The sequence below is a fragment of the Pinus tabuliformis genome, chromosome 2_2, assembly GCF_031772625.1.
Source record: "Pinus tabuliformis cultivar Carrire ecotype Pingquan chromosome 2_2, CPIR1, whole genome shotgun sequence".
In the NCBI taxonomy this organism is placed as follows: domain Eukaryota; kingdom Viridiplantae; phylum Streptophyta; class Pinopsida; order Pinales; family Pinaceae; genus Pinus; species Pinus tabuliformis.
In genome coordinates, this window is record NC_142300.1 from 746,301,668 (window position 1) to 746,321,679 (window position 20,012).

Genomic DNA, 20,012 nt, shown 5'->3' on the forward strand with positions numbered 1-20,012 from the left:
CATAGAGATACACACACTTTAGGATTTCTATTATTCATACTCATCTTGGATTCAATGTTTGATCATTATTGCAATTGAATGCATGTTGTGGCAGAAGGACCATAACTAGATGAGATCAGTCTTTCCTTTGTGCATTACCTGAACTGGAATAAAATCATGATGTCACCATTCTTCCACATCATGATACATGATACAAATTTGATGTTGACAATTTGGACATACTATTGATTATAAGAGACATGCATAGAAATATATCTAGAGCATGGGGATAATTATTGTAAATTCCTATTTGATCCTTGTTCATTTTTCTTATCATCCCTTTAGGGACAAAGTCTCTAATATACCTATGAACATGCTTCATGAGATAACTCACCATTTTGGTATGCCATTCAATTCCCATTGCATTACGTTTAGTTGACATGCCATGTTTTATTGAATGTCTGCCTCCATGTTCTGCACTCTTATAATATGGAAATAATATCATGCCATGTTTTATTGAATGTCTGCCTCCATGTTCTACACTCTTATAATATGGAAATAATATTTAGATGAAAAGGTCTCCAACATGGCTCTTATTTTGGTTATAAAAATAACTACCATACAACCCATACAACTTAACCCATACAACTTTGTGAAATTATTTGATTTATGGCCAAGCCCCACACATACTTAATTTCTAGTTTTCTTTTGAGATATAAGAATCCCCTACCTCCACACCTTATTTAGTTAAGAATTTTAATCACTTAATTTATTATTAATTTATTTTATTTATTAAAATTTTTTAAATTACTTAATTTATTTTCTTAAGCAATAATTTTAATTAGTATCCTTAATAATGTTAATATTTACTCAATCCTTTTCAAATGGTTTATTTATTGAGAATCCTTTTCAATTTAAGGAAAAAAGTTTCATAAACCTTTTGATTTTTTTTTAATCTAATAAAATTATTGCCTTAAATTTAAGGTTCTCTCAATTTTAAACTTTATTAAAATTATCATAAAATTATGTAATCTATACTTTATTGATTTCATTTTTCAATATAATTCAATATTTTTCTTAATTATTTTTCTTAATTACTAATTATGTAGTTTATAATGTTGTTCTATTTTTTCCTTACATTAAGGTGTGACTCTCAATTAATATTCTTGATTCATTTTTTTTTTTTTTTGTAAGGTTAGGTAGGACCTTCTCATTTTCGAGTTTTTACATGTCCGTTATTCACCCCATTTCCCGAGAGGGTAGCACAAGAATCGAACCCAAGATCTCCGGTTCGGTGAGACTTCATTTCCACGGCCATTGCCACTTGAGCTACCCCTTGATTCATTAATAAGCCGATTAAAACTAATTTAATATTATCGAAGATTGGATTCTGTTTTAATTTTTACTATGATTCCTATTTTGTTTATAATTTAATTTTCCTTACAAAACTAATTTTGCTCATTTCTACATTTAATTAATTATTTACGTTTATATATTAATAGGTTTCCTTTGTATATGGTTTTATTTATGTTTATATATTAAATTTTATTTTTATGTAATGTATTTATATTCAATTTTTCTGACTCAAAAATCTTTATGGATTTTTCTGACATGCAACATATTTACCTAGGCGTTTTTTGGATTCATTATGGTTTTATTTTGTCTTTGATGATGGGTGGTGAGTCTATTCAAAACATTGGGAAAATCAAATTTTATATACATTTAAATTCTCAATAAACAATATAAATATGAAGTTATAAGATATAGTCTAATTATAATTAATAAATAAATAATTTTGAATTTTAGTTTCTTATAAATGTAAGTTTTTAATTTCCTATTGGACTTTGGATTGACAATGAATGGTGCATTATTAAGTCACTCCATTTTATAGGTTATTTTTTTAAATGTAATTTTTCAATTATATATAATTTGTTTAGTGTCTATAAATACGAAACTTAGTGTATTTCTTAAAATATTAACTATGATACGAAAAAGGAAAAAAATACATTAACAAAAAGGAAATTAATTACTTTGATATATATAAATAGATAATATATAAAATTGATTTCAAAGCATAAAAATATATAATATAATATTTTTTGTACTTTCAAATGTAATTTCCTATGTCACTCTCTAATTTTATAATCAAATCTTTTATTATGTAAAAATAAGATATTCTTAATGGTATAAATTGGTTCAACAATAAGGTTGGAAGCCATTATAACAACATACTTAATATAAATATAAGATGTCGCTTGTAAAAATTCAATTTAAATAAGGTAGTACACAATTATTTCATTAAATGTAAATAAAATGGATCATAACTATTTCTATTAATCACCTTACAACCTTAATAAAGATATAATTATAAATTAAAATTTTAAATTTTCATAATTTTAATTTCTTTAAGAAAATAATTTGATTTTAATAAAATATTATAAATGGCCTACAATCATATAATATTCATTTACATTTATTTATATTAAAAACTTATTTATTTTATTTCAAAAATATTTAATAATATATAAATATAGTTGGATGGAGGAGTCATTTTCGGACACCCAAACAACCATCATAAATTTTATGAAAGAGTATTATTCACATTCATTCACTTCACTCTTTTGTGCCTATTATTAAGTCGTATTATATAAAACGCACTTATTTGTAACAAATATACTGCACCAGAAAGTGCCTAAAAGTAGCTTGTATCACTGTTGTTTTATCTATTTTCTCTTTGCAAAAGTCCAATTTTCTATTTTTATGAATGAAAACAAACTAGTAGTCGAGCGGTTTTCGCTCCCATTGGCACATATGAAAGAAAAATGTGGTGAAGTCTTTTATATTCGATTCATGTACAACGTACTTAAAATATTATCTTCCTCAGCCATCGGAAATCACCACACACTCCGAATAAAGCATTTGTCTCCCACTTGCAAATAAGGAAGAAAGACGTGAAGTGTTTTATATTCGATTCGCGGACATGAAAATAAATGGAGTTGACAAAGTTTATCTTCCTCAAGACCAGTGCAGTCTGATTAAACCAAGCAATGCAAGATCACACGTTTTGTCGACTACCGGAAATTGGAATCCATTCGAGGGTCTCTTCATAAAAACATTTACCCATAACTTCCGCAGTAAATGATGTGACATTTTGTCATGTACAGCAAATTGGAATCCATTGGTGCGTCTTTTCATTCTTTTAAGGCTATAATGATAACGTCATTTCAGTGTCTTCGATCTCGACAGCCACCATCCATTAGGGTCTTCAGTTCTCAGCAACCCTTGAGGTTCCAAATATTAATCGTACGACAATTTGGAAAGCATGGGATATATCTGCCGCCACTAAAGCGATTGCATTGTCATCCATTCCCTTGGAATATACATATGATGTGGGGCGGGGTAATGCGGGACATTACCCTGGCCTCCGTCGGCCCCATCTTTCGCTGCATCAACGATTACTCAATAAACTATCACTTAGAAATATTCAGTGCAGATGGATAGATTAGATCGGAGAGGGAACCGAACCTAAATGGGTTCATAAAACAATGGATTTTCGGAGGATATTTTGGTAAAATTAGATTAAAGTTTTTGGAAATCTCAATTTTAGTGGTCCAGTTTCAAAATTTTGGATATTTGTGAAATATTTTTTTATTATAAAAACAAATTTCAAATATCATCTATATTATTTTTTTATCAAAAACAAAATTCAAACACCATCAATATTACTCACTGTATTTCAAACCCAGCTACCAAATACGCCAAATAAAAAAAAAAACACCTGAAATTCCAGAGTACCATAATATATTTAATAATTCGATAAAAAATCAATCCCGAAAATCAAAGAAAAAAGTACTGAAATTCCAGAGTACCATAATATATCTAATAATGCGATAAAAAAATCAATCCAATTCATGGTAACATCCAATGGGTAAATGAAAATTTACAATTTATAATTTATAACAAGGATTAGTTAATTTGCATATCTAGAATGGTAAAGGAAGTGACTCTAAACAAAAATAGATGTCGATGGCTAGGCCTTCCAAAGAGCTAGCATAATTATTAAGATTTGGTGAATAGGAGGGAGAAACTATTGAATTGGAAAAGCTTATGGTATGATTTGTTACAGGAGGAAATAAGGTAGAATACGAAAGATGGGAATTCATCCAAGGGAAAGGATGAAGAAAACTTTACATTGGTTGGAAAGAGAAAGAAGTGAAAAGGGAAGAAATCTTAATCCAAACCAGATTCCAACCATGGAGGCAAGAAGAAAGATTCATCCAAAATTAAATGCTTTAGTTGTCATGGATTTAGGCACTATGCCATGAAGTGTCCACAAAAAATGTAGAGAAAGAAGACCTCAGGAGGAACAACATGTGAAGCTTTGGCTTCACAGTTGCAACTTGATTTTACCTTTATCACATGCATGGGAAGCACAATTATGTGGAGCGTGTGGTATTTGGACTGAGGTGGACTATTCCACATCACAGGGTGTAGAGAGCTTTTTAGTGACCCAAAGGAGAAATATTCATAGATGCACATTGAGTTGTGGGACGACAAAAAGTACAACGTGACCAGGATAGGTACATTCACCTTTCAGAGGGAGATGGGATCCCCTCTTAGACTCAGGATGTCATTTTTGTTTCGAGCCTAAACTAAAATATCATCTTTGTTGCAATTTCGGAAGATCGTGGTTATGATGTGATCTTCAGCAAAGTAAAACCATTCCTAAGATACATAGCCACAGGATAGGTGAAGTAGATCGGGGTTCATTGAAGAACCTGTATAAGATGGATGTGGAAGTTTGTGCTACATTAAGTACTAAGGTGGAGAAAGTGCAGAGCCATGATGTTGGTGAGCTTTGGCACAAAAGACTTGGCCATTTTCATCATGGCGCCTTGAAGGTTAGGCAATAAATAACTAATGGCCTCCCTAAAGGAGTACTTAAGCAACAAGATGTATGCAAAGGATGTACGTTGGGGAAGTACACAAAATCTACATTCCATGATCGAGACAACAAAGCACATGTAGGCTTGGGAAGGATCCACTCAGATATTTGTGGACCTCTCTTGATAGCCTCCTTTACCAGACATAATTATTTTTCCATTTTTATTCATGACTTGTCAAGGATGTGATGGAGCTTTTTCATGCAGAAGAAAGGTGACACATTCTCCAAGTTTGTAGAATTGAAGTCATTGGTTGAGAAAAATATCGACAAGAAGGTGAAGGCTTTCATGAGCATTAATGAGGTGAGTACATGTCAAATGATTTCAAGAATTTTTATGTGAAAGAAGGGATTCTACAAGAGATGACAGGACCCCACAATCCACAGTAGAATGGGGTGGCTAAGAGAAAGTATCATAGAATTGTGGGAGATGTGAGGGCTATGTTCCATGACCAAGGCCTACCACTGCATTTGTGGGTGGAGGCATGCAACATAAAAATCTATTTGCAGAAGTGGAGTCCTCCTCGTACTTTGGGCATGATTACACTAGACGAGGCTCTCTTGCGGAGAATGATGGATATGTCACACTTCAAGATTTTTGTAGCCTTTGTTTACTACCATGTCTCCAAGAATAAAAGAAGAAGCTTCAGACGACAACATAATTAGGGGTATTTGTATGTTACATAGAAAATCATCACAACTACCTTTTGTACTTGCCTTTGTTCAGTATTACAATTGTGTAAAGGGATGTAAAGTTTGATGAGGAGAAAGTGATGCAGTGCTCTATTGAGAGGGAGCTTTAGATCCCACAAGCGTAGGAGCCTTAGGAAGTTTTGAAGCAGCAACAAATTGAGGAGCAGAGAATGGAGACAACCACTCAAGAAGAACCATCCTGAGAAGGAGGAAAAAGGACTATGGAAGCTAATATACTTGTTGCGGGATGAAAGGGAGAATGTATGAGCTACTTAGAATTCGCGCAGGTGAAGGAGGTCACCTGAGAGGTACACTCTCTACATGGATGTAATGACTAAAGTTATAGAGACTAATCCATCCTCTTTCGAGGAAGCAATAGAGAAACCTATATGGGTTGATTAAATGGTGGATGAATATGAATCCATTGTAAAGAATAGTGTTTTGGAAGTGGTCCCAAGGCCAACGGATAAATCAATTGTGATTTTGAGATTGATCTTCAAGATTAAGCAAGCAACATATAGAATCAGAGAGAAATATAAGGCTAGATTTGTGGCCAAGGGATACTCTCAAGTTGAGGGAATTGACTATGATGATACATTTTCTTTGGTAGCAAGGTACTCATCTATTAGATCAAGTCTTACTCACACTGCGCTTATGGGGTGGAAGATCCACCAGATGGATGTAAAAACAACATTTCACGATGGGGTAATTAAGGAGGAGGTGTACATCGAGAAACCAGAAGGTTTTGAGACATTTGATCAGGAGTCTCATGTGTGCACACTGAATTGAGCATTGTATGGTCATAAAAAAGCACCAAGTACTTGGTACACCAGGATCAAAATCTATCTCACTGGTTTGGGCTTCAACAAAAGTGAAGTGGATGCAAACCTCTATCACATCTTGGTAGAAGGTAAATTTCTTATTATTGTCTTATGTATTGATGATTTGATTTTAACTAGTGATGAGCAGCTCATCAAATCTTGCAAGGAGGACCTTTCGAGAGAGTTTGAAATGAAGGACATGGGTATCATGCACTACTTCCTCAGGTTCGAGGTATGACAAGGTGATGGGCACCTATGTCTCTCAAGGAAAGTATGCAAATGAGATATTACAAATATTCTACATGGAGAGTTGCAAACCAATGGAGGCACATCTTTCGACCAAATGGAGGAAGAAGGATGCCACTTTAGGTGAGGAAGTGGAGGCTACCATTTATCAACAATTAATGGGTTAATTGATGTGTCTTGTGAATACATGACTATATTTGTGCTATGTAGTCAACCAGCAGAGCCAAGATATGGTTAAGCCAACCAAATTACCTTGGAAGGAATATAAGCATGTTTGTTGGTACCTCAGAGGCACTACGCATTTTGGATTAGAATATAGACACACACAGGGAGTGAAGCTGTGTGGCTTCACAAATGCAAATTGGGTGGGGAGTCCATCAGAATGAAAGAGTACATTAGGTGGAATTTTCGGCATTGGGTCTGTAGTAGTTTCATGGTACAACAGGAGGTAATATATGTGGTGCTCAACACAACAAAAGCAGAATACATGGCTTCAAGTCAAGAAACATGTTAGGTGATCTAGATGAGAAAGATACTTGAAGGAATATTTGGTCAAATGGTGGATTCCATTGTGATCAACTGTGATAATCAAAGTTTCATCAAGCTCCCTAAGAATCTTGTATTCCACGATTGTTCTGAGCACATAGATATTTGGTATCACCATTTACGGGATTGTGTGTGTAGGTCAATAATGTTGCTACAATATATTCCAACAGTGGAACAAAATGATAACATTCTAAAAATGGCCTTGTCAAGAGGGAAGTTTGAGTTCCACAAGTGTAGGATAAGGGTGGTTGAAAAATGTAGCATGAAATTCTCAATTTGATTTTCCCTTGTTTAAATTGAGAAAATTTGAATTTCCACATCAGCAAACAACTTGGATGAAGTTAAATTGTGTGACATGGATTTTTTCACTCAATTAGCTCAATAAATTTGAGTTGGAGGAGTTAGAGTTCAATTAAGGATGTGTGATTTCTAATTTGTAGAAATCAAGGTCATTTTTTTTTTAGTTAAACTAGTTCTAATTGTTGGAGGAACTAGTGGAAGGTAAGTTGTGTAGTGAGACTTCATTGAAGCTCATTTCAATTTGTAGCAATCAAGGTCAATTATTTATTTATTTTCATTTAAACTAGTTCTAACTGTTGGAGGAACTAGTGGAAAGTAAGTTGTGTAGTGAGACTTCATCCAAACTCAGTGATCATCTAGTTAATTGATTAATCAACCCAAAATAGCTAGTACATGTAGAGAGTTTGATGTGCCTAGTTGTGGTGGATATTCCATGGTACCGTAGCATAATTTATAGACTATTATTGAGTGTATAGGTGTTGTGTTCAATCAAATGATAAACCTTGGGAATTCTGTAGTCATTTTGGAGTAATTTCCTAAATAATATAGGATCCTAATTGATCAATAATATATCTAATATATCTAATAATGTGATAAAAAAATCAATCCAATTCATGGTAACATCCAATGGGTAAATGAAAATTTACAATTTATAATTTATAACAAGGATTTGTTAATTTGCATGTCTAGAATGGTAAAGGAAGTGACTCTAAACAAAAATAGATGTAGATGGCTAGGCCTTCCAAAGAGCTAGCATAATTATTAAGATTTGGTGAATAGGAGGGAGAAACTATTGAATTCGAAAAGCTTATGGCATGATTTGTTACAGGAGGAAATAGGGTAGAATACGAAAAATGAGAATTCATCCAAGGGAAAGGATGAAGAAAACTTTACATTGGTTGGAAAGAGAAAGAAGTGAAAAGGGAAGAAATCTTAATCCAAACCAGATTCCAACCATGGAGGCAAGAAGAAAGATTTGTCCAAAATTAAATGCTTTAGTTGTCATGAATTTAGGCACTATGCCATGAAGTGTGCACAAAAAATGTAGAGAAAGAAGACCTCAAGAGGAACAACATGTGAAACTTTGGCTTCACAGTTGCAACTTCATTTTACCCTTATCACATGCATTGGAAGTGCAATTATGTGGAGCATGTGGTACTTGAACTGAGGTGGATTGTTCCACATCTCAGGGTGTAGAGAGCTTTTTAGTGACCCAAAGGAGAAATATTCATAGATGCACATTGAGTTGTGGGATGACAAAAAGTACAACGTGACCAGGATAGGTACATTTACCTTTCAGAGGGAGATGGGATCCCCTCTTAGACTCAGGATGTCATTTTTGTTTCGAGCCTAAAGTAAAATATCATCCTTGTTGCAATTTTGGAAGATCGTGGTTATGATGTGATCTTCAGCAAAGTAAAACCATTCCTAAGACACATAGCCATAGGATAGGTGAAGTAGGTCGGGGATCGTTGAAGAACCTGTATAAGATAGATGTGGAAGTTTGTGCTACATTAAGTACTAAGGTGGAGAAAGTGCAAAGTCGCGATGTTGGTGAGCTTTGGCACAAAAGACTTGGCCATTTTCATCATGGCGCCTTGAAGGTTATGCAATAAATAACTAATGGCCTCCCCAAAGGAGTACTTAAGCAACAAGATGTATGCAAAGGATGTACGTTGGGGAAGTACACAAAATCTACATTCCATGATCAAGACAACAAAGCACATGTAGGCTTGGGAAGGATCCACTCGGATATTTGTGGACCTCTCTTGATAGCCTCCTCTACCAGACATAGTTATTTTTCCATTTTTATTCATGACTTGTCAAGGATGTGATGGAGCTTTTTCATGCAGAAGAAAGGTGACTCATTCTCCAAGTTTGTAGAATTGAAGACATTGGTTGAGAAAGATATCGACAAGAAGGTGAAGGCTTTCATGAGCATTAATTCTATATTGATTCATGTATAAATGTTGATAATATGTTGGTGATATTATGACTACGTTTCCATTGTTTATATGTTTGTTGTTTATATGATGTGTATCTTCCGTGGCCCATGTCATGAATTTTTTAGCTATTAATCAATTGATGAATATATGGACTAATAATTGTTATTGGAGCTATGTGTAGAGGACATAGGGCCTTCTTAGTGATTCTCAAATGAATCTCAAACTTGTATGATCATATATGCATTCATGACATGTAGCTTACATCTTTGCCATGTGTTTGACAAAATCCCTAGTATGTTATGGTCAGTATATGTCAAGTTTTGAGTTGAGATTCAATGTTTAGAATTGTTTCCATGTTAGATTTGATACTGGAAAGTATCAGACAATTATGGGCAGTGGTCTGGACAAAAACAAGAAAAGGTGGCACTAATAACGAGACTGCATGCCCATAACTAAATAATTTTGGTCACAACCACACCGAGGTAAGCGTGTGCATGCGATTCGAGGCCTATAACCACATGGATATCTTGCCATGCATGCAGGTGGGGTTTAAAGTGAAAAAGAGGGGTCCAACTCAGTGTTTGGCAACCTAGGGTGGTTGTTTAGCCTCTATGTGACCTGTATCTACTATGGGAAATTGTGAGTTTTTAGTTTTTTGTCAGTAGTCAGCTCCACTTCCATAGTTATATCTAGGAGGTCGGGTCATGTCACAGTAACTCTCGTCTCATGTTTACCCTGGCAGGTTGATTAAACTAAGTAAATTGGGAGGGGTGGTTACACCTACCCTATTACCTACAAAATTATCCATAACTAGAACACATTTACAATGTCTAGACATGGATTAACTTGTGTGTGTTGGTTGATATTTTATGAAAGGGTCCATCTTGTGCACTACTAGTTGTGCTACAATCCACGTCTACATTTATCTCAACTTGCATATCAACGTAATGGTGTCAGAACCAATGCATTTATTCTTCTAATTGGTTTATTTTTTCATTATGCTTATGAAGTTCTTCGTGGTGGAAGAGAATATGTTCAGACTGCTAGATCACTTGATTCTTGAGTTCCTAAATATTGTTGTTTCCTCCAATTGGGAGTTGAGGTCATAGAAGGAAATGAAGAGTGCCCTTATAGCCTAAGGGAGGCATGCCCTAGTTGACCATGACTCACAAATGATTATAAGGTAATCCCCATGACACAAATCTTTTTGACAAGCAGTATAGAGCTTAGGGGTGAGCATAAAGGAAGGCTTACTTTCACACTCATGAGATGCAATTATATCACTCCTGAGGTGGCTACAAGCTTAGTTAGAGAGGTCCAAGGATGCACAATTGGCCTTCTCAAATGGAAGAATGATAAGAGTTATCACTAGAAAGGGCAAATCCTCAATTTGTAGGACTTTGAAGTTGTTGGGAAAAGAAGTATAACTATGCACTCTGGAATAATTTCCATAGGTGTTAATGCCTTCCACTACTATTGATGCTAGCAAGCCAACATTGAATTTGAGATTCTGACTATGTGATACCATAGTGATGTAAAGATTTGGGATCTCAGGCATTGAGTCATCTATCCTAGATGGATTGAGGTCAAGTCGCCTAATGAAAACATAAGATCCTTGATACTTTTGGATATTGGGCTCCCAAATACCATTGAAACTTTATGTAATACTATCCGGTTTGACTAATTTATCTATGATATTCTCCTTCTCAAGAATTTGATCTTTGTAAAGCCAATTCCATCCATATTTTCTAGTCATGAATGCCTTACCTATGCATAGAGATACACACACTTTAGGATTTCTATTATTCGTACTCATCCTGGATTCAATCTGTTTGATCATTATTGCAATTGAATGCATGTTGTGGCAGAAGGACCATAACTAGATGAGATCAGTCTTTCCTTTGTGCATTACCTAAACTGGCATAAAATCATGATGTCACCATTCTTCCACATCATGATACATGATACAAATTTGATGTTGACAATTGGACATACTATTGATTATAAGAGACATGCATAGAAATATATGGAGAGCATGGGGATAATTATTGTAAATTCCTATTTGATCCTTGTTCATTTTTCTTATCATCCCTTTAGGGACAAAGTCTCTAATATACCTACGAACATGCTTCATGAGATAACTCACCATTTTGGTATGCCATTCAATTCCCATTGCATTACGTTTAGTTGACATGCCATGTTTTATTGAATGTTTGCCTCCATGTTCTGCACTCTTATAATATGGAAATAATATTTAGATGAAAAGGTCTCCAACATGGCTCTTATTTTGGTTATAAAAAAAGCCACCATACAACCCATACAACTCTGTGAAATTATTTGATTTATGGCCAAGCCCCACACATACTTAATTTCTAGTTTTCTTTTGAGATATAAGAATCCCCTACTTCCACGCCTTATTTAGTTAAGAATTTTAATCACTTAATTTATTATTAATTTATTTTATTTATTAAATTTTTTTAAATTACTTAATTTATTTTCTTAAGCAATAATTTTAATTAGTATCCTTAATAATGTTAATATTTACTCAATCCTTTTCAAGTGGTTTATTTATTGAGATTCCTTTTCAATTTAAGGAAAAAAGTTTCATAAACCTTTTGATTTTTTTTTTAATCTAATAAAATTATTGACTTAAATTTAAGGTTCTTTCAATTTTAAACTTTATTAAAATTATCATATAATTATGTAATCTATACTTTATTGATTTCATTTTTCAATATAATTCAATATTTTTCTTAATTACTAATTATGTAATTTATAATGTTGTTCTATTTTTTCCTTACATTAAGGTGTGATTCTCCATTAATATTCTTGATTCATTAATAAGCCGATTAAAACTAATTTAATATTATCAAAGCTTGGATTCTGTTTTAATTTTTACTATGATTCCTATTTTGTTTATAATTTAATTTTCCTTACAAAACTAATTTTGCTCATTTCTACATTTAATTAATTATTTACGTTTATATATTAATAGGTTTCCTTTGTATATGGTTTTATTTATGTTTATATATTAAATTTTATTTTTATGTAATGTATTTATATTCAATTTTTCTGACTCAAAAATCTTTATGGATTTTTTTGACATGCAACATATTTACCTAGGCATTTTTTGGATTCATTATGGTTTTATTTTGTCTTTGATGATGGGTGGTGAGTTTATTCAAAACATTGGGAAAATCAAATTTTATATACATTTAAATTCTCAATAAACAATATAAATATGAAGTTATAAGATATAGTCTAATTATAATTAATAAATAAATAATTTTGAATTTTAGTTTCTTATAAATGTAAGTTTTTAATTTCCTATTGGACTTTGGATTGACAATGAATGGTGCATTATTAAGGCACTCCATTTTATAGGTTATTTTTTTAAATGTAATTTTTCAATTATATATAATTTGTTTAGTGTCTATATATAAAAAACTTAGTGTGTTTCTTAAAATATTAACTATTATACGAAAAAGGAAAAAAATACATTAACAAAAGGAAATTAATTACTTTGATATATATAAATAGATAGTATATAAAATTGATTTCAAAGCATGAAAATATATGATATAATATTTTTTGTACTTTCAAATATAATTTCCTAGGTCACTCTCTAATTTTATAATCAAATCTTTTATTATGTAAAAATAAGATAATCTTAATGGTATAAATTGGTTCAACAATAAAGTTGGAAGCCATTATAACAACATACTTAATATAAATATAAGATGCCGCGTGTAAAAATTCAATTTAAATAAGGTAGTCCACAATTATTTCATTAAATGTAAACAAAATGGATCATAACTATTTCTATTAATCACCTTAAATAAACCCAATGATCAAAATTATATTACAACCTTAATAAAGATATAATTATAAATTAAAATTTTAAATTTTCATAATTTTAATTTCTTTAAGAAAATAATTTGATTTTAATAAAATATTATAAATGGCCTACAATCATATAATATTCATTTACATTTATTTATATTAAAAACTTATTTATTTTATTTCAAAAATATTTAATAATATATAAATATAGTTGGATGGAGGAGTTTTTCGGACACCCAAACAACCATCACAAATTTTATGAAAGAGTATTATTCACTTTCATTCACTTCACTCTTTTGTGCCTATTATTAAGTCGTATTATACAAAACCCACTTATTTGTAACAAATAAAAGTAGTTTGTATCACTGTTGTTTTATCTATTTTCTCTTTGCAAAAGTCCAATTTTCTATTTTTATGTATGAAAACAAACTAGTAGTCGAGCGGTTTTCGCTCCCATTGGCACATATGAAAGAAAAATGTGGTGAAGTCTTTTATATTCGATTCATGTACAACGTACTTAAAATTTTATCTTCCTCAGCCATCGGCAATCACCACACACTCCGAATAAAGCATTTGTCTCCCACTTGCAAATAAGGAAGAAAGACGTGAAGTGTTTTATATTCGATTCGCGGACATGAAAATAAATGGAGTCGACAAAGTTTATCTTCCTCAAGACCAGTGCAGTCTGATTAAACCAAGCAATGCAAGATCACACATTTTGTCGACTACCGGAAATTGGAATCCATTCTAGGGTCTCTTCATAAAAACATTTACCCATAACTTACGCAGTAAATCATGTGACATTTTGTCATGTACAGCAAATTGGAATCCATTGGTGCGTCTTTTCATTCTTTTAAGGCTATAATGATAACGTCATTTCAGTGTCTTCGATCTCGACAGCCACCATCCATTAGGGTCTTCAGTTCTCAGCAACCCTTGAGGTTCCAAATATTAATCGTACGACAATTTGGAAAGCATGGGATATATCTGCCGCCACTAAAGCGATTGCATTGTACATATAATGTGGGGCGGGGTAATGCGGGACATTGCCCTGGCCTCCGTCGGCCCCATCTTTCGCTGCATCAACGATTACATTATAAACTATCACTTAGAAATACTCAGTGCAGATGGATAGATTAGATCGGAGAGGGAACCGAACCTAAATGGGTTCATAAAACAATGGATTTTCGGAGGATAGTTTGGTAAGATTAGATTAAAGTTTTTGGAAATCTCAATTATAGTGGTCCAGTTTCAAGATTTTGGATGTTTGCGGAGTATTTTTCTATTATCAAAAACAAAGTACAAAGTTCAAGTACTATCTATATTATTTTTTATCAAAAACAAAATTCAAACACCATCAATATTACTAATTGTATTTTAAACCTAGCTACCAAATACGCCTTAATCAAAGAAAAAACACTGAAATTCCAGAGTACCATAATATATTTAATAATTCGATAAAAAATCAATCTGATTCATGGTAACATCCAACGCCCAAATCAAAGAAAAAAGTACTGAAATTCCAGAGTACCATAATATATCTAATAATGTGATAAAAAAATGAATCCAATTCATGGTAACATCAATGGGTAAATGAAAATTTACAATTTATAATTTATAACAAGGATTTGTTAATTTGCATGTCTAGAATGGTAAAGGAAGTGACTCTAAACAAAAATAGATGTAGATGGCTAGGCCTTCCAAAGAGCTAGCATAATTATTAAGATTTGGTGAATAGGAGGGAGAAACTATTGAATTGGAAAAGCTTATGGTATGATTTGTTACAGGAGGAAATAAGATAGAATACGAAAAATGAGAATTCATCCAAGGGAAAGGATGAAGAAAACTTTACATTGGTTGGAAAGAGAAAGAAGTGAAAAGGGAAGAAATCTTAATCCAAACTAGATTCCAACCATGGAGGCAAGAAGAAAGATTCGTCCAAAATTAAATGCTTTAGTTGTCATGAATTTAGGCACTATGCCATGAAGTGTCCACAAAAAATGTAGAGAAAGAAGACCTCAGGAGGAACAACATGTGAAGCTTTGGCTTCACAGTTGCAACTTGATTTTACCCTTATCACATGCATTGGAAGTGCAATTATGTGGAGCATGTGGTACTTGAACTGAGGTGGATTGTTCCACATCACAGGGTGTAGAGAGCTTTTTAGTGACCCAAAGGAGAAATATTCATAGATGCACATTGAGTTGTGGGATGACAAAAAGTACAACGTGACCAGGATAGGTACATTTACCTTTCAGAGGGAGATGGGATCCCGTCTTAGACTCAGGATGTCATTTTTGTTTCGAGCCTAAAGTAAAATATCATCCTTGTTGCAATTTTGGAAGATCGTGGTTATGATGTGATCTTTAGCAAAGTAAAACCATTCCTAAGACACATAGCCACAGGATAGGTGAAGTAGATCGGGGATCGTTGAAGAACCTGTATAAGATAGATGTGGAATTTTGTGCTACATTAAGTACTAAGGTGGAGAAAGTGCAAAGTCGCGATGTTGGTGAGCTTTGGCACAAAAGACTTGGCCATTTTCATCATGGCACCTTGAAGGCTATGCAATAAAAAACTAATGGCCTCCCTAAAGGAGTACTTAAGCAACAAGATGTATGCAAAGGATGTACGTTGGGGAAGTACACAAAATCTACATTCCATGATCGAGACAACAAAGCACATGTAGGCTTGGGAAGGATCCACTCGGATATTTGTGGACCTCTCTTGATAGCCTCCTCTACCATACATAGTTATTTTTCCATTTTTATTCATGACTTGTCAAGGATGTGATGGAGCTTTTTCATGCAGAAGAAAGGTGACTCATTCTCCAAGTTTGTAGAATTGAAGACATTGGTTGAGAAAGATATCGACAAGAAGGTGAAGGCTTTCATGAGAATTAATTCTATATTGATTCATGTATAAATGTTGATAATATGTTGGTGATATTATGACTACGTTTCCATTGTTTATATGTTTGTTGTTTATATGATGTGTATCTTCCGTGGCCCATGTCATGAATTGTTTAGCTATTAATCGATTGATGAATATATGGACTAATAATTGTTATTGGAGCTATGTGTAGAGGACATAGGGCCTTCTTAGTGATTCTCAAATGAATCTCAAACTTGTATGATCATATATGCATTCATGACCTGTAGCTTACATCTTTGCCATGTGTTTGACAAAATCCCTAGTATGTTATGGTCAGTATATGTCAAGTTTTGAGTTGAGATTCAATGTTTAGAATTGTTTCCATGTTAGATTTGATACTAGAAAGTATCAGACGATTATGGGTAGTGGTCTGGACACAAACAAGAAAAGGTGGCACTAATAACGAGACTGCATGCCCATAACTAAATAATTTTGGTCACAGCCACACCGAGGTAAGCGTGTGCATGCGATTCGAGGCCTATAACCACATGGAGATCTTGCCATGCATGCAGCTGGGGTTTAAAGTGCAAAAGAGGGGTCCAACTCAGTGTTTGGTGACCTAGGGTGGTTGTTCAGCCTCTAAGTGACCTGTATCTACTATGGGAAATTGTGTGTTTTCATTTTTTTGTCAGTAGTCAGCTCCACTTCCATAGTTATATCTAGGAGGTCGGGTCATGTCATAGTAACTCTCGTCTCATGTTTACCCTGGCAGGCTGATTAAACTGGGTAAATTGGGAGGGGTGGTTACACCTACCCTATTACCTACAAAATTATCCATAACTAGAACACATTTACAATGTCTAGACATGGATTAACTTGTGTGTGTTGGTTGATATTTTATGAAAGGGTCCATCTTGTGCACTACTAGTTGTGCTACAGTCCACATCTACATTTATCTCAACTTGCATATCAACGTAATGGTGTCAGAACCAGTGCATTTATTCTTCTAATTGGTTTATTTTTTCACTATGCTTATGAAGTTCTTTGTGGGGGAAGAGAATATGTTCAGACATCTAGATCACTTGATTCTTGAGTTCCTAAATATTGTTGTTTCCTCCAATTGGGAGTTGAGGTCATAGAAGGAAATGAAGAGTGCCCTTATAGCCTAAGGGAGGCATGCCCTAGTTGACCATGACTCACAAATGATTATAAGGTAATCCCCATGACACAAATCTTTTTGACAAGCAGTATAGAGCTTAGGGGTGAGCATAAAGGAAGGCTTACTTTCACACTCATGAGATGCCATTATATCACTCCTGAGGTGGCTACAAGCTTAGTTAGAGAGGTCCAAGGATGCACAATTGGCCTTCTCAAATGGAAGAATGATAAGAGTTATCACTAGAAAGGGAAAATCCTCAATTTGTAGGACTTTGAAGTTGTTGGGAAAAGAAGTATAACTATGCACTCTGGAATAATTTCCATAGGTGTTAATGGCTTCCACTGCTATTGATGCCAGCAAGCCAACATTGAATTTGAGATTCTGACTATGTGATACCATAGTGATGTAAAGATTTGGGATCTCAGGCATTGAGTCATCTATCCTAGATGGATTGAGGTCAAGTCGCCTAATGAAAACATAAGATCCTTGATACTTTTGGATATTGGGCTCCCAAATACCATTGAAACTTTATGTAATACTATCCGGTTTGACTAATTTATCTATGATATTCTCCTTCTCAAGAATTTGATCTTTGTAAAGCCAATTCCATCCATATTTTCTAGTCATGAATGCCTTACCTATGCATAGAGATACACACACTTTAGGATTTCTATTATTCATACTCATCTTGGATTCAATGTTTGATCATTATTGCAATTGAATGCATGTTGTGGCAGAAGGACCATAACTAGATGAGATCAGTCTTTCCTTTGTGCATTACCTGAACTGGAATAAAATCATGATGTCACCATTCTTCCACATCATGATACATGATACAAATTTGATGTTGACAATTTGGACATACTATTGATTATAAGAGACATGCATAGAAATATATCTAGAGCATGGGGATAATTATTGTAAATTCCTATTTGATCCTTGTTCATTTTTCTTATCATCCCTTTAGGGACAAAGTCTCTAATATACCTATGAACATGCTTCATGAGATAACTCACCATTTTGGTATGCCATTCAATTCCCATTGCATTACGTTTAGTTGACATGCCATGTTTTATTGAATGTCTGCCTCCATGTTCTGCACTCTTATAATATGGAAATAATATCATGCCATGTTTTATTGAATGTCTGCCTCCATGTTCTACACTCTTATAATATGGAAATAATATTTAGATGAAAAGGTCTCCAACATGGCTCTTATTTTGGTTATAAAAATAACCACCATACAACCCATACAACTTTGTGAAATTATTTGATTTATGGCCAAGCCCCACACATACTTAATTTCTAGTTTTCTTTTGAGATATAAGAATCCCCTACCTCCACACCTTATTTAGTTAAGAATTTTAATCACTTAATTTATTATTAATTTATTTTATTTATTAAAATTTTTTAAATTACTTAATTTATTTTCTTAAGCAATAATTTTAATTAGTATCCTTAATAATGTTAATATTTACTCAATCCTTTTCAAATGGTTTATTTATTGAGAATCCTTTTCAATTTAAGGAAAAAAGTTTCATAAACCTTTTGATTTTTTTTTAATCTAATAAAATTATTGCCTTAAATTTAAGGTTCTCTCAATTTTAAACTTTATTAAAATTATCATAAAATTATGTAATCTATACTTTATTGATTTCATTTTGCAATATAATTCAATATTTTTCTTAATTATTTTTCTTAATTACTAATTATGTAGTTTATAATGTTGTTCTATTTTTTCCTTACATTAAGGTGTGACTCTCAATTAATATTCTTGATTCATTTTTATTTTTTTTTGTAAGCTTAGGTAGGACCTTCTCATTTTCGAGTTTTTACATGTCCGTTATTCACCCCATTTCCGGAGAGGGTAGCACAAGAATCGAACCCAAGATCTCCGGTTCGGTGAGACTTCATTTCCACGGCCATTGCCACTTGAGCTACCCCTTGATTCATTAATAAGCCGATTAAAACTAATTTAATATTATCGAAGATTGGATTCTGTTTTAATTTTTACTATGATTCCTATTTTGTTTATAATTTAATTTTCCTTACAAAACTAATTTTGCTCATTTCTACATTTAATTAATTATTTACGTTTATATATTAATAGGTTTCCTTTGTATATGGTTTTATTTATGTTTATATATTAAATTTTATTTTTATGTAATGTATTTATATTCAATTTTTCTGACTCAAAAATCTTTATGGATTTTTCTGACATGCAACATATTTACCTAGGCGTTTTTTGGATTCATTATGGTTTTATTTTGTCTTTGATGATGGGTGGTGAGTCTATTCAAAACATTGGGAAAATCAAATTTTATATACATTTAAATTCTCAATAAACAATATAAATATGAAGTTATAAGATATAGTCTAATTATAATTAATAAATAAATAATTTTGAATTTTAGTTTCTTATAAATGTAAGTTTTTAATTTCCTATTGGACTTTGGATTGACAATGAATGGTGCATTATTAAGTCACTCCATTTTATAGGTTATTTTTTTAAATGTAATTTTTCAATTATATATAATTTGTTTAGTGTCTATAAATACGAAACTTAGTGTATTTCTTAAAATATTAACTATGATACGAAAAAGGAAAAAAATACATTAACAAAAAGGAAATTAATTACTTTGATATATATAAATAGATAATAT